This window comes from Microcaecilia unicolor, chromosome 3 (genome assembly GCF_901765095.1).
Source record: "Microcaecilia unicolor chromosome 3, aMicUni1.1, whole genome shotgun sequence".
Lineage (NCBI taxonomy): Eukaryota > Metazoa > Chordata > Amphibia > Gymnophiona > Siphonopidae > Microcaecilia > Microcaecilia unicolor.
The window spans coordinates 287,066,943-287,082,877 of NC_044033.1; positions in this window are offsets into that span (position 1 = coordinate 287,066,943).

Here is a 15,935-nt window from a genome sequence, read left to right on the forward strand (position 1 = left end):
TCTGCACAGGATTCCTTTATGTATATCCCACGCATGTTAGAATTCTGTTACCGTTTTCATCTCCACCACCTCCCGCGGGAGGGCATTCCAAGCATCCACCACTGTGAAAAAATACTTCCTGACATCTTTCCTGTGTCTGCCCCCCTTCAATCTCATTTCATGTCCTCTCGTTCTACTGCCTACCCATCTCCGGAAAAGATTTGTTTGCGGATTAATACCTTTCAAATATTTGAACGTCTGCATCATATCACCCCTGTTCCTCCTTTCCTCCAGAGTATACATGTTCAGGTCAGCAAGTCTCTCTTCATACGTCTTGGAACGCAAATGCCATACCATTCTCGTAGCTTTTCTTTGCACCGCTTCCATTTTTTTAACATCCTTCGCAAGGTACGGCCTCTAAAACTGAACACAATACTCCAGGTGGGGCCTCACCAACGACTTGTACAGGGGCATCAACACTTCCTTTCTTCTGCTGATCACACCTCTCTCTATACAGCCTAGCAACCTTCTCGCTACGGCCACCGCTTTGTCACACTGTTTTGTCGCCTTCAGATCCTCGGATACTATCACCCCAAGATCCCACTCCCCCTCAGTACCTATCAGACTCTCACCGCCTAACACATAAGTCTCTCGTGGGTTTCTACTCCCTAAGTGAATCACTTTGCATTTCTTCACATTAAATTTTAATTGCCAAACCTTAGACCATTCTTCTAGCTTCCTCAGATCCTTTTTCAGGCTTTCCACTCCCTCCCGGGTGTCCACTCTGTTGCAAATCTTAGTATCATCCGCAAATAGGCAAACTTTACCTTCTAACCCTTCGGCAATGTCACTCACAAATATATTGAACAGAATCGGCCCCAGCACCGATCCCTGAGGCACTCCACTACTCACCTTACCCTCCGAGCGAACTCCATTTACCACCACCCTCTGTCGTCTGTCCGTCAACCAGTTCCTAATCCAGTTCATCACTTCGAGACCTATCTTCAGCCCATCAAATTTATTTAAGAGCCTCCTGTGGGGAACCGTGTCAAAAGCTTTGCTAAAATCTAAGTAGATTACGTCTATAGCATGTCGATGATTCAATTCTCCAGTTACCCAATCAAAGAATTCAATGAGATTTGTTTGGCACGATTTCCTTCTGGTAAAACCATGTTGTCTCGGATCTTGCAACTTATTGGCTTCCAGGAAATTCACTATGCTTTCCTTCAGCATCGCTTCCATTACTTTTCCAATAACTGAAATGAGGCTTACCGGCCTGTAGTTTCCAGGCCTGTAGTCCCAACAGAGCTGATGGGACGTCTCAGATCTTAGTGTTCGTTTTGGTTTATATGATTGCAGGGTATTTCGAAAATAGGCTGGAACGTTCCCAAATAAGCGTTGATGAGTCAATACAAAAGTCTTGAATTGAACTCTGTATGCTACCGGAAGCCAGTGTAATTTTTTTAAATGTTGGAGTAATATGTTCAGACCTTGAGATTCCAGTGATCAGTCATGCAGCTACGTTTTGGATGACCTGCAGAGTTTGGATTTGGGATGATGATATTCCCAGAAATAGAGAGTTACAATAATCAATCTGTCAGTACCAAGCTCTGTACAATTGTCCGAAAATCAGATGGTGCTACCATACCTTTCAGCTTGCTCAACATGCTAAGTTAAAAAAAGAAGGGGCTAAAATCACATGGTTTATGTGTTTTTGTATCGTCAGATTGGTATCTAGGAAGACTCCCAAACTACAGAAACAGAAAAAGGGCTTCATAATCACTTTTTTACGCTGATATTCAAACTTTGCTGGTAGAGATGAGTCCAGAGTCTTACCTACATACATTATTTTTGTCTTTGCAACATTTAAACACATCTTAGCCTGTCTCATCCAATCCACAATTTTGTCAAACACATTCTTCAGTTGTACAGTTAGATCCTGATCATGTATGTTAACACAGATAATGAATTGTACATCATCTGCGTAAATTCTAAAAGGTATGTGTTGATCTTGGAAGACAGCCCCTAGAGACGCCATAAATAAGTTAAACAGTATTACCAAGAGGGCTGAATCTTGTGGTACACCACACGCGATTGGGAAACTAGTGAAATCTTCTTCTCTGAAGTATGAGAGAAACCAGGATAGGACTTGTCTACCAATGCCAAAATCTGACACCTTGTTGAATAGGAGCTGATGGCCAATAGTGTCCTATGCTGATGCAATATTGAGTGTGACAACAGAAATTAATGTTCTGGTCCATTCCAATCCATAATTCATGTCAGGGCTGTCTCGTAGGTACGCTGATTACCACGAGTCCTGTTCCGGGACTAGAAGAACCAAGCCCCAAAGGTTCGGCTTCTGTACCAGGACCAGTGGTCGGTAAGCCCAGTGCTTAACCCGTTCCCCAGGGGTTGAGCTCCTGAGTGCTGGCGGCCGACAGGACTTTGAGGAGAACCAGGGCAGCCGAGGAGCAGGGTTCGGGCTCAAGGGTTTAGACAGGCAGAAAGGAGGTGGAAGTCAAGTCAGGTTCAGGCTGGTTGGTAAGGCGTGCAATGTTGGCCGCCAGGGTGATTTTGGCTACACAGCGGAAGTCTCCTTTAATTCCATCTCTTGTTCTCTGGTTGAATAAACGTTGGTACATTTGTGAAATGGAGAAGCTTTGGGCGATTCACTTTCATACCCTTAATAAGTGGGAAGCCATTTGGGAACCTTTCTTATCTAATTGCTCTTGTTAAGTGGAGGTGGGTGGGAGGGGGATGGGGTTTTGAAGGGGGGTTAGGGGGAAAATTATTCAAAACAAAAAATGTTAGACGTTTTTCTTTTTTGCTGCTGCAATTTCTTATTGAGATTCCTATCATGTACTGTATTTGTTTCAATTATTGTTTTTCTCAATACTCAATAAAGACTTCTAAAAATTAAAAAAAAATTATGCTGAACAATTAGGTCGTGTACCAGTATAGTCTTATGGACAGATCTAGCATTTAGTATGCCTTTCAAGCCTGAAGTTTCATTTACGTAAACATTCATGTTTCTCAAAGCTTGCGTGACACTGGATATTTTTACCCATAACAGGCTCTGTTTGAGATTACCTCAATAGGCCTATAGAAACACACCTTGAAAAATATGAGAAGTAGAAGAAAAGTAAGAAGTATGGAAAATTACCTCTCTTTTCATAGTGTTAAAATCTTTTCTTTTTAGGTACGTTTGTTTTTTAATCTGCATGCATGCTGATCTCCTCAGTAGAGAGAGCAAAACAGTGGGTTCAACAGGATCTGTGTAGCATCCAAAGTATTATTTCCAATGCCCACAGATGGGCTGAGATCTGTCTTTCGTTCTTCAGCTACTAAAAACAACCTTGATTCTCACTATTGCAAAAATGTAATTGTAGTACAGATTGCAGGTTGCATGTAAACAGCTGGGAAATTGTATATTTCAGGAGTATTCCTCACCCACTTGATTTTTTTTCCAACCGTCTCCCCTCCTCCCCAGCACTAGTACGATGTAAGTTGGATGGTTTATAATTGACTCTAATTTCCTGAGTTACCAACAACTAAAAGCTGACCTGTCTCTTGACATTCCCTCTATGTACGTATGTGCTGCATACTAAGATGGCTGTAATCATGCTAGCCCTGGATCCAGAGAGACCTTAGACAACACCCCAAGGGCTCCAAAGTTTCCATGTATAATCCAGTCTGCGTTAGAGATATGAATTAAATCATTGGAGATATTGCTACATTATTTAACTGAAAAGAAGGAAGGTTTAACCTCAGCAGCCTTTCTGTGTAATACCTGCTCCAGATGATTTTGTAATATTCAGTGTGGTGAACACCTCTGTATAATTTGGAACCAGCCTCCTTCCGAGATCAGCCTCTCTACTGGTGAGTATCTTTCCCGAGCACATTGAAGATGAGTCTGCAGCAGATTACTCTGTAGAGCGGCTGGGCCGCCACGTGAGCTCTCACCCAGCCTCCGTTGCTCCATTACTGGTCTAGTCCAGAGCCTTGTCCACTGCAATCCCTCTCTGTCTGCTGGTTCTATCCGGATTGCCATACCCTCCAGGCTGGCTGGGAGCCCGGGGTCTGTCATGCAGGTGGCAGTGGGTGGCGGTGTTTGCTGAGGTGGTGGTGGCAGCTGCTTCCTCTGCAGCACCACTGGATCAACCATTTGGCGTCCCTGGCTGGGAGATGGGGGCCAATGGTCCATCATGCAGGTGGCAGCGGGTGGGCAGCTTTCACGCAGGTGGCGGTGGCAGCTTAAGTGAACTCTTGGAAAAGTGCCGGACTAGCACCTGCATATGCTAGCGCCGAATGCTCAGAGTCAATGAGTGCGAGAAACAGCAAGCTCGCCAGCTCTGAACGCAATGAGCATGCAACTGCTTGCTAAAGAGGGCCTCCTGTATTCTTCCCCAATGCACATCGGAGCTAGTGTTAGGGTTGTGCCGAGCCATTGGAGAGGAATGGGAAGACTGGGTAATCACTCCTTCCAGCTGTCTGCTGCTGCCTACAATAAGTTTAAACCCCCCCAAAAGCAGGAGATTCACTCATCCTGCCAGTGTTAAACTCAACAGCAGACTCTGCAGTCTGAACCTTGGCGAAAGGGAGAAAGACCAGCTGTTGGGGTGGGGATGTAGGAGAAGCCGGGGTCACAGAGGCGTCTCCTTCCCCTTATAATAACTTCTTCCAGATGTTCCCATTCAGACAGCAATCCTTTTGTTAACAAAAATTAACTTCATTCAGATGGGGCAGTCTAGAACCTTCACTTTTGAATGAACCCCTCTCCACATCTATTTTAATATTAATGCACACCATTTGGTGATTTATTTATTTATAACATTTATACCCCACATTTTCCCACACACTAGCAGGCTCAATGTGGCTAACATCAAACCATAAAGGCAATTGCCAATCCGGTAAATAAACAAACGCACTATAGTATGGTAAACAGGAAGGAAAAGAGGGGGAGGGTAATAGAGTCCATGATGATCCATTGATTAGCTGTATTCCAGGAATTATGGATTTAAGGCGGGTCCATTAGGGTAAGCCTTTTCAAATAAGCTGGTCTTAAGAGATTTTTCTGAAGTTCAGATAATCATGTATAATTTTCACAGATTTCGGTAATGCATTCCATAGTTGAGTGCTAATAAAGGAAAAGGTGGAAGCGTAAGTGGATTTATATTTGAGACCATTACAGGTAGGATGATAGAGGTTTAAATATGAACGGGATGATCTGGAAGAATTCCTAGATGGCAGATTAATAAGGGTAACCATGTAACCTGGGGCTTCAGCATAAAGAATTTTATGGACCCGGGTGCAAATTTTAAAGGTAATTCGTTCCTTTACTGGAAGCCAGTGTAGTTTCTCTTGTAGGGGTCAAGAACTGTCAAATTTTGATTTTCCATAGATGAATCTGGCTGCTGTATTCTGGGCGGTCTGGAATTTCTTTAGAAGTTGTTCTTTGCATCCTGTGTATATTCCATTTCATTAGGTGGCTTAATACCATTGATTGAACTAGGTTACGAAATATTTCTCTCGGAAAATAAGGTTTTATCCGTTTGAGTTTCCATAGAGAGAAGAATATTTTCTTGGTGGTGGCGTTTGATTCACAAATGATAAATTATGATCAATAATTACACCAAGTATTTTTAAGCTCTTAGAGACCGGAAGGGTAAGATCAGAGGTGATTAAGGTTGAGGGTTTGAACTTATTGTAAGGAGAAGATAGGATAAGGCAATGAGTTTTCTCAGTATTTAGTTTCAATTTAAATGAATTTGCCCAAGTGTCCATGGTGTGCAATCCAAGCTTAATTTCATTGGAGATTTCAGATAAGTCATTTCTGAAGGGAAAGTAGATAGTGACGTCATCAGCATAGATGAACGGGTTAAGGCCAAGCTTGAATAGGGACTTTGCCAAAGCAATCAGCATTATGTTGAAGAGTGAAGGGGAAATAGGTGAGCCTTGAGGGACACCACAGTCAGCTTTCCACGGTGGTGATAAAATTGAGTTGGATTTTACTTGGTAAGTTCTGGAGGTTAAGAAGCCCTTCAACCATCTTAATACATTTCCGCCAGTCCCAAAGTAATCAAGAAGATTTAGAAGGATATTATGGTTTACCATATCAAAAGCACTCGACATGTCAAATTTGAGAAGAATACTTTTTCCTAAAGCTATTTCCTGTTTAAAGTTGGATAAGAGTGTGATGAGCACAGTTTCAGTGCAATGGAGTGGGCAGAATCCCGACTGTGATTCATGCAAAAAGGAGAACTTATCCAGATATTCATTAAGCTGTTTGGTCACCATGCTCTCCATGAGGATGCCAGATCACCTCTATAACATCAGAAACACTCTCCCCATTAGTAAGCACTAAATCTAGTATGACCCCATCTCACATGGGTTCCATTACCAACTGCTGGAATAGTTCCCTCTGTAGAGAATCCAGGATCTCCCTGTTTACATATTAACATAGTAAATGATTATCCTGTCACAACAATTCTAGTTTAAAGCACTCTTCATTTGTTTAGCCAGTATGTTGCAGAAGACACTTCTTCCCTTCTTTGACAGACACCATCTCTGCTCAGCAGCCCTTGGAAAAGCATCCCATGGTCCAGAAAACTAAAATGCTCTTGAATATGTGGCTACGTAGATGCTGTCATCTCCAGGATGCAATCTTCTCTGCCTTGCCCTCAACAGGAAGGATCAACAAGAACACGACCTGTGCATCTGTCTGCTTCACCCTCTCTCCCAGAGCCATGAAGTCACTTTTGATACATTCGGAGAGGTACCTAGCAGTAAAATTTGTGCCAGTGTGGATGAACAACATTGGATAAGTCATTGGGCTTGATGAGTCTCAGCAAGCTCTAACATCTTGAACTTTGGCACCTGGTAGACTGTACACCTCCCAGGACATCATGTCTGGTCTGCAGATGAACGCCTCTGTATCCTTCAGAAAAGAATCACCAACCACCACTACCTTTCACCTCTTAGTGGTCACTGATTCAGCAACTTTGGGGATTTCAAGCTCCGATTCCTCCTCTCTGGGAAGTTCACACCTCCTGCACTTCCAGGGCTGCATATTGATTCTTCAGTTCGAGGGGAGGTGGAGTTATGGTATCGATCCTGCAGGGTTTTGTGATCTGAGTCCAGTAATCCTCTTTCAGCACAGCTTCTCCCCCAGCACTAGAAATCTCTGATGCTTCATGAAGTATTTAATCTAGACGGCTGAGGAGGTCTACAAAATTCGGAGTGATGTACAATGGATAAAAGTGATCAATTTTTTCCTCTTTCAAAAAGTACAAACAATAGGGGGCACTCAATAAAGTTACATGGAAATACTTTTAAAACAAACAGGAAGAAATATTTTTTTCACTTAAATAGATAACTACTACTACTCTGGAACTCGTTGCCAGAGGAAGTGGTAACTTCGGTTAGCGTATCTGGATTTAAAAAAAGGTTTAGACAAGTTCCTGGAGAAGTCCATAGTCTGCTACTTAGATAGACATAGGAGATCAGTAGCATGGAATGCTGTTACTATTTGAGTTTCTGCCAGGTAACTGTGATCTAGATTAGCCACTGTTGGAAGCAGGATACCATTGGTCTGACTCATATTGTTATTCTTATATTTTAGGTGGAGTTTGAAGTTACTACCTTAATTCTTATGTATGAAAAAATATATAATTGTTACTTGATAGTACTATTACTTTAAATCCAAAGAGATTGCACAATTTAAGTGAATTTTGTATAAATCACACTTGTCCTGCACTCTAAATAGCGATTTAAATCATTATACAAAGGCCTATTTTGGTATGGTGGTACTGCCCTTCCCCAATCCCACTGTCAACTTCATTTCCTTATTCTCTGACTCTCATCCTAAAGTAAAGAGATAAACTACACATATGCATGAATAGCAGGAATACTTACCTGTAGCAGATATTCTCCGAGGACTGCAGGCCATTCATTCTCACATTTGAGTGACGACATCCACATTGCAAGGCATGCTTGAAATAGTGTACTGCAGTTTTAAGAAATGTGCCAGCGTCCCCACCGCATATGTCAGAGTGCCTTCCTGCCTGACAGGGCCGTGCCAAGGGTCTCTGGTGCCCCCATGCAGACTATCAGTTGGCGCCCCCCCCCCCCCCCCCCCCCCCCGGTGAAAATGATCGCTCACCACTTACCACACTGACAGGAATTGTCAGCAATATTCTTAGAAACAAATTGCTATACATTGCAAAATAAGATAGCAGATGTAAATTCTCAAAGTGGACATATTCCAAACGCTAAAATGAAAATAAAATGATTTTTTCTACCTTTGTTGTCTGGTGACTTTCTTTTTCTGATCATGCTGGCCCAGTATCTGATTCTGCGGCTATCTGTCCTCTTAACTCCGTTTCCAGGGCTTCCTTTTCATTTATTTCTTTCCTTTCCTCCTTTCTTCATTTCTGGTCCTCAGCTTCTGCCTATTTTCTTCATCCATGTGCAATTTTTCTCCTCTTTTCCTTTTCCCTCATTTCATCTCCTTCATCTCTCTTCTCTCCCCTTTATGTCCAGCAGTTTCTCCTCTCTCCCTGAGCCCTGCCCTGCAATCCATATCCATCCATGCCCATCTGTCCCCTGCCCCCTCCATTCATCCCTATCCAGCAATTCCCTTCTCTCCCTGAGCCCTACCCTCCCATCAATCCATGCCCATCTGTCCTTTGCCCCCTCCATTCATCTCTGACCCTATCCAGCAATTTCCCTCTCTCCCTGAGCCCTGCCCTCCCAATCCATGCCCATCCATGCTCCTCTGTCCCCTGCCCCCTCCATTCACCCTATCCAGCAATTCCCCTCTCTCCCTGAGCCCTGCCCTGCAATCCATATCCATCCATGCCCCTCTGTCCCCTGCCCCCTCCATTCATCCCTATCCAACAATTCCCCTCTCTTCCTGTGCCCTACCCTCCCATCAATCCATGCCCATCTGTCCCTTGCCCCCTCCATTCATCTCTGACCCTATCCAGCAATTTCCCTCTCTCCCTGAGCCCTGCCCTCCCAATCCATGCCCATCCATGCTCCTCTGTCCCCTGCCCCCTCCATTCACCCTATCCAGCAATTCCCCTCTCTCCCTGAGCCCTACCCTCCCATCAATCCATGCCCATCTGTCCCTTGCCCCCGCCATTCATCCCTGACCCTATCCAGCAATTCCTCTCTCTCCCTTCCATGAACCCTGCCCTTGCATGCTCCTCTTTCTCCCCTGCTCTCCGGCAACTATTCCCTTTCTTTTTTTTTTTTTCTTTTAATTTTACCTCCGTGACCACCCGGCAGCGCAGCGTCAGTGCAGGAGGCGGCGCTCCCGACGTGTCTAGCCTTCCCCTTCGCTCATGTTCCGCCTTCTTCTGACGTCAAGGAAATGACGTCAGAAGGAGGCGGAACATGAGCGAAGGGGAAGGCTAGACCGGGAGCGCTGCCTCCTGTACTGACGCTGCGCTGCCGGACGGAGGTAAAATTAAAAGTATTAAAAAAAGAAAAAGGAATTTGCTGCAGGAGAGAAGAGAGCGCGGGCAGTTGGGCAATGGGAGTGGGAGGGCGAGGAGGTAAGCATGGTGCGGCGGTGCCCCCCAAATGACGGCGCCCCCCTGCCATGCTTACCTCGCTTACCGTATTGGCACGGCCCTGCTGCCTGACACATGAGTGCAGGACTAGCAGAACAATAGCATAGCTACCAGGACAGGAGACAACTACAAGAGGAGGTGGGAGGATATGCGAGAATGGCCTGCTATCCTTGAAGAATGCCTGCTACAGGTAAGCATCCCTGCCTTCTTCGAGGACAAGCAGGCCATATTCTCACATGTGGGAATTTCTAGCTACCAGGCTCACTGAAAACAACAGTAGGACCTTGCAACAGCAAGGCAAAAAAAATGAATTAACCTGAAACTATATACATACTGTGTGAGTGTGCACCCTGGAACATAACAAAATGGGCCCGGGGGTGGAGTTGGATTCTAGACCCCAAATTCTGCAGAACTGTCTGTCCAAACCAACCACTGTGTCGGGTATCATGCTCTAGGCAAAAATGAGACGTGAATGTATGGATTGAAGACCACATTGCAGTCTTGCAAATTTCTTCTACAGAGGTTGACTGCAAATGGGCTGCTGAAACAGCCATGGCTGTGACATTATGAGCCTTGACATGACCCTCAAGAGAGTCAGCCCAGCTTGGGTGTAAGTAAAGGAAATGAAATCTGCTAGCCAATTGAAGATTGTGTGATTCCCGATGACAACTCCCATCCTTTAGTGATCAAAAGAAATTAAAAGCTGGGTGGACTGTCTGTGGGGCCTAGTCCGCTCCAAGTAAAAGGCCAATGCTTGCTTGCAGGTGTGCAGTGTGCTCTCGCCAGGGTGGGCATGAGGTATTGGAAAAAATGTTGGCAGAACAATTGACTGGTTCAGATGGAACTGCGACACCACCTTAGGCACTTAGGGGTGTGTGTGGAGTACTACTCTGTTATGATGAAATTTAGTGTAAGGTGGATCCGCTACTAGGGCCTGAAGCTCACTGACCTGCAATCTGAAGCAACACCCACCAAGAAAATGATCTTCCAGATCAAGTACCTCAGTCTACAGGAATCCAGCAGCTCGAAAGTAGTTTATCAGCTGGGTAAGGACGATGTTGAGGTCCCAAGACACAGGCGGAGGTTTGACAGGGGGCTTCGACAACAGCAAACCTCTTATGAAGTGAACAACTAGAGGCTGTCCAAAGATGGGTTTACCATTTACATGTTGATAGTAAGCACTAATTGCACTGAGGTGAACCCTTACAGAGTTGGTCTTAAGATTAGACTAGAGGTGTAGAAGGTATTCCAACAGGGTCTGTGTAGGGCAAGAAGAGGATCTAGGACCCTACCATCACACAGGCAGCAAAACTCCTCCATTTGAAAGAATAAACCTCTTGGTGGAATCTTTCCTGGAAGCCAGCAAGACCTTGGAAACACCTTCCAGAAGATTCAAGAAAGCAAATTCTAAGCTCTCAACAACCAGGCTGTAAGGGCCAGGGACTGAAGGTGAGATGCAGAAGAGATCCCTCATTCTGCATGATGAGAGTTGGAAAACACGCCAATCTCCAAGGTTCTTCAGAGAATAACTCCAGAAAAAGAGGGGACCAGATATGCCTTGGCCAGTAAGGAGTGATCGGAATCACGGTTCCCTGGTCTTGCTTGAGTTTCAGCAAAGTCTTCCCCAGAAAAGGAATGGGAGGATACACACACAGAAGACTGTTTCCCAAATGAGGAAGGCATCTGACTAGTCTTTCATATGTCTTGATCCTGGAACAGTAATGAGAGACTTTGTGGCTGAGTGGAGTGGCAAACAGATGTACCGAGGGGGTGTCCCACGATCGGAAGATCTTGTGGATAACCCTCATACCAAGTGACCACTCATGTGGTTGTATGATCCTGCTCAGTCTGTCGGCCAAGGTGTTGGATTTGCCCATATAGGTGGCCCTGAGAACTATCCCGTGCTAGACAGCCCAGTGCCACATCTGAACTGCCTCCTGACATAGAGGGTACCCCCCCCCCCCCCGCTTGTTGGTGTAATACATTGCAACCCGACTGTCCGTTTGAATGAGTACAATTTGAATGAACAGCTGATCTCTGAAAGCCTTTAGAGCATTCCAGATTGCCCATAGCTCCAGGAGGTTGATCAGAACATCCAATTCCTAAGTTCACCAAGCACTTTGAGTGTGAAGCCCATCAACATGAGCTCTCCACCCCAGCACTTTCTGAGGCTGAGAAATTTGGAATGGAAGTCCAACAGTCAATTTGGTTCAAATTGACCACCAGACAATGGACTGAACCAACTCCGGTGTCACTTGGATGACATCCACTGGATTCCCGGAGGCTTGACGCCACTGGGAAGCTAGAGTCCACTGGGCTGTTCTCATGAGAAGATGAGCCATGGATGTGACCTGCATTGTGGAGGCCATATGGTCTAGCAACCTCAACATCTGCTGAGTTGTGACCTGCTAGCTGGCCTGAACCTGAGTGGCAAGTGTGACAAGAGCATCCACCCTTGACATAGGGAGAAAGGCTCGTACCTGCTGTATGTCTAACAGGGCTCCAATTAATTCTAATTGATGAACTGGGAGTAGATGGGACTTGGGGTAGTTTAAAATAAACCCTAGTAGCTCTAGCACCCAAATATTTCTCCACATGGACTCCTAAGCACTGTCCTTCGACATGCCCATCACTAGCCAATTGTCCAGGTAGGGAAACACATGGACTCCCAGTCTGTGTAGCGACACTGTGACTACCGCTAGACACGGTGAAAACCCTGGGAGCTGACACGAGGCTAATGACGTGTTCCTACCCGAAATATGAGATACTTCCTGTGGCCTGAGTATTGGGATGGGAGCATATGCATTCTTTAAATCCAGAGAGCACAGTCAAAATTTTTTCCTGAATCACTGGGAGAGGGGTGCCCAGGCAAACCACCCTTAACTTTTATTTGATCAGGAATCTGTTCAGGGCCCTTAGGTCTAGGATGGGATGCACCCCCCCCCCCCCCCATTTTCTCTGGCACAAGGCAGTACTTGGAATAGAATCCCTGCCCTTCGCCCCCCGGTGGAACAGGCTTGACCGCATGAGCCTTTAAAAGGGCGGAGAATTCCTCTACAAGTACCTCCCTGTGATGAGAGGTGAGACGCTCTCGGTGGGCAATTTGGTGGTCTCTGCCGCCAATGCAAGGTGTAACCGAGACATACTATTTAAAGAACTCACTGGTCTGAGGTTAAAAGGGGCCACCTTTCCTGGAAAAAAACTCTCCCTCCCTCCTACTAGCATCTATGCTTTGCTGGAGCCAAAAACTTGTCCCCTGTTTTGATGGGGAGCTGGCTGGGCCTTGGGTGCATGCTGTTAATGAGAATGAGCGCACTGGGTCTGAGCCTGCTGAGGCTGGCGAGAAGGACTCCTCTTTGACTTGCCCAAAAAACACCTGGATGAGGAGGAGGAGGGTGCAGAAAGTGTGTCACGGTTGTGGCTGTGCCCTTATGTTCAGACCCACTGTTTCTCTATATCTAGCTTTCTGACCTCTCTAGTCTGCCTTTTTCCCTATTGTTCTTCTTCCTGTTAGCCAAGCCTCGCTTTGGTGTCCCTGCTTCTGCTTCATGTCCTGTTGTTCTTCCTGTTAGCCAAGCCTCGCTTTGGTGTCCCTGAAGCCACTTTGGTCTCCCTGCTTCTGCTTCATATTTAAATCATTTTTATTGATGTGACAAGCAATTATAAACAGAATTTTGTAACATTCACAACTGTTCACCATCCATTTTCTTTTTATCCCCTCAACAAAAACCCTCCCCCCAACTCCCCTCCCTTTCCCCCCCTCCTCACACCCTTTCCTTTGTTCTTGATAGTCTGTCCTCTGATTTTGTATGTTTATTACAAGTTTAGAAAATGGCTACGTGCTGGGGGAGTTAGAGTGTTCCAAAAGGGGGTCCAACGTTGCTGAAATTGTTCTCCAATTTGTGAGTTAATGTCTGTTACTCCCATCCTTTCTGTGCGCAGTATCTGTAACATTTGCGTCCTCCACTGTTGCAGTGTCAGGCCCCCCATTGACAACCATTGTCAATATAACTTGCTTGCCCACAATTATAGCACGCTGGGTAAATGCTGTAAAGCCTTTTACTGTGGGTCGGCTATTTGTTAGCTGTCCAAACAGGAGGGCCGGATGATAAGTCCAGCCCTGCTTCCAGATTGAGTTTACGTATTGGATTATTCCTTTCTAGAATTTCTCCACTACTTTGCACAGCCAGAACATATGTCCCAGGTCTGCCCCTTCTGCTCTGCACTTCGGGCACTCTCCCCAGGGGGAAAGGCCCATGTAAAATGCTCTTTTGGGGGGCACATTTAAGCGCAATGCAAATTTATATTGTAATTCCCAATGCTTGGATTCATATGTGATTCGCCTGATTATCAGCACATGGGTCTTGATCTGGCTTGCACTAACTTCCATGTGCAAGTCTGCTGTCCATTGCCTGGATAAACGTGCATAATCCGGTTCCTCCACCGTGTCTTTTATATGGCGGTGATGATAGGATAAAGGCACTTTTTGCTGGGCCCCCAGGGAGAATGCCGCAGACAGCTCTTCCTGGACATCTTCCGTCAAGGACTCCCAGGGCAACGAGGTCACATAGTGTTTCAATTGTTCATAAAAGAACCGCTCTTTTTGGGGTATCCCATATTCTGCTTGCAAATCATTAAAGGACTTTATATGCCCCTCGTTATTAAGTACTTGTAATAAATACACTATTCCTCGTCTCTTCCACCTGTGGAACACTGCATACATCTGTCCTGGAACAAAGGCTATGTTATCACAGATCGAAAGGTATGGAGTTACCTTTGAAGAAAAGTGGTGTAGACGGCAAATCCATTTCCAAACCGACACTGCACATGGCATGATTTTTGTGGATTTCAAAATGTTAGGCACCGGGGTCCCTGCGGAATGCAAGTAATTGCTAAAATGTACCCCCCCAGTGAGTTCCAACTCCATTGGAGTGTCTGTGAAATCTTGCGTGCCTCGAAACCAATCACTAATGGCTCTCAACCCGCTTGCAATGTTTAAGTATCGTCAGTGCTTTTTTTGTGCCAGTATGCAACGGTACGGCGTACCGGCACCTTTTTTTGCCCGCCCCGCCCCCCCCCCCCCCCGCGACACTCCGGGCGAGTCCTGCACTTAGTTGTTTTTTTTTTTAAGACTCAGAATGCACGAACGATGCAGCCGGCAGTGATTGAAAGAGGCTGTCTGGGCTGGCATCTGCGTCGGAGCTTCCCTCACCCTCTGCGAGTCCTGGGAAACAGGAAGTTGTAACAACGAAGGCGGGACTCGCAGAGGGTGAGGGAAGCTCTGACGCAGACGCCAACCCAGACAGCCTCTTTCAATCGCTGCCAGCTGCATCATTCGCACGTTCTGAGTCTTAAAAAAAAACAACTAAGTGCAGGACTCGCCCGGAGTGTCGCGGGGGGGGGGGGGGAAGGATTGGGGAGAGAAAGAGGGAAACCAACAGAGGGAAGGATTGGGGAGAGAGAGAAAGAGGGAAACCAACAGAGGGAAGGATTGGGGAGAGAGGGAAAGAGGGAAACCAACAGAGGGAAGGATTGGGGAGAGAGAGAAAGAGGGAAACCAACAGAGGGAAGGATTGGGGAAAGAGGGAAACCAACAGAGGGAAGGATTGGGGAGAGAGGGAAAGAGGGAAACCAACAGAGGGAAGGATTGGGGAGAGAGGGAAACCAACAGAGGGAAGGATTGGGGAGAGAGGGAAACCAACAGAGGGAAGGATTGGGGAGAGAGGGAAAGAGGGAAACCAACAGAGGGAAGGATTGGGGAGAGAGGGAAACCAACAGAGGGAAGGATTGGGGAGAGAGGGAAACCAACAGAGGGAAGGATTGGGGAGAGAGGGAAACCAACAGAGGGAAGGATTGGGAAGAGAGGGAAACCAACAGAGGGAAGGATTGGGGAGAGAGGGAAACCAACAGAGGGAAGGATTGGGGAGAGAGAGAAAGAGGGAAACCAACAGAGGGAAGGATTGGGGAGAGAGGGAAAGAGGGAAACCAACAGAGGGAAGGATTGGGGAGAGAGGGAAAGAGGGAAACCAACAGAGGGAAGGATTTGGGAGAGAGGGAAAGAGGGAAACCAACAGAGGGAAGGATTGGGGAAAGAGGGAAACCAACAGAGGGAAGGATTGGGGAGAGAGGGAAAGAGGGAAACTAACAGAGGGAAGGATTGGGGAGAGAGAGAAAGAGGGAAACCAACAGAGGGAAGGATTGGGGAAAGAGGGAAACCAACAGAGGGAAGGATTGGGGAGAGAGGGAAAGAGGGAAACCAACAGAGGGAAGGATTGGGGAGAGAGGGAAACCAACAGAGGGAAGGATTGGGGAGAGAGGGAAACCAACAGAGGGAAGGATTGGGGAGAGAGAGAGAAACCAACAGAGGGAAGGATTGGG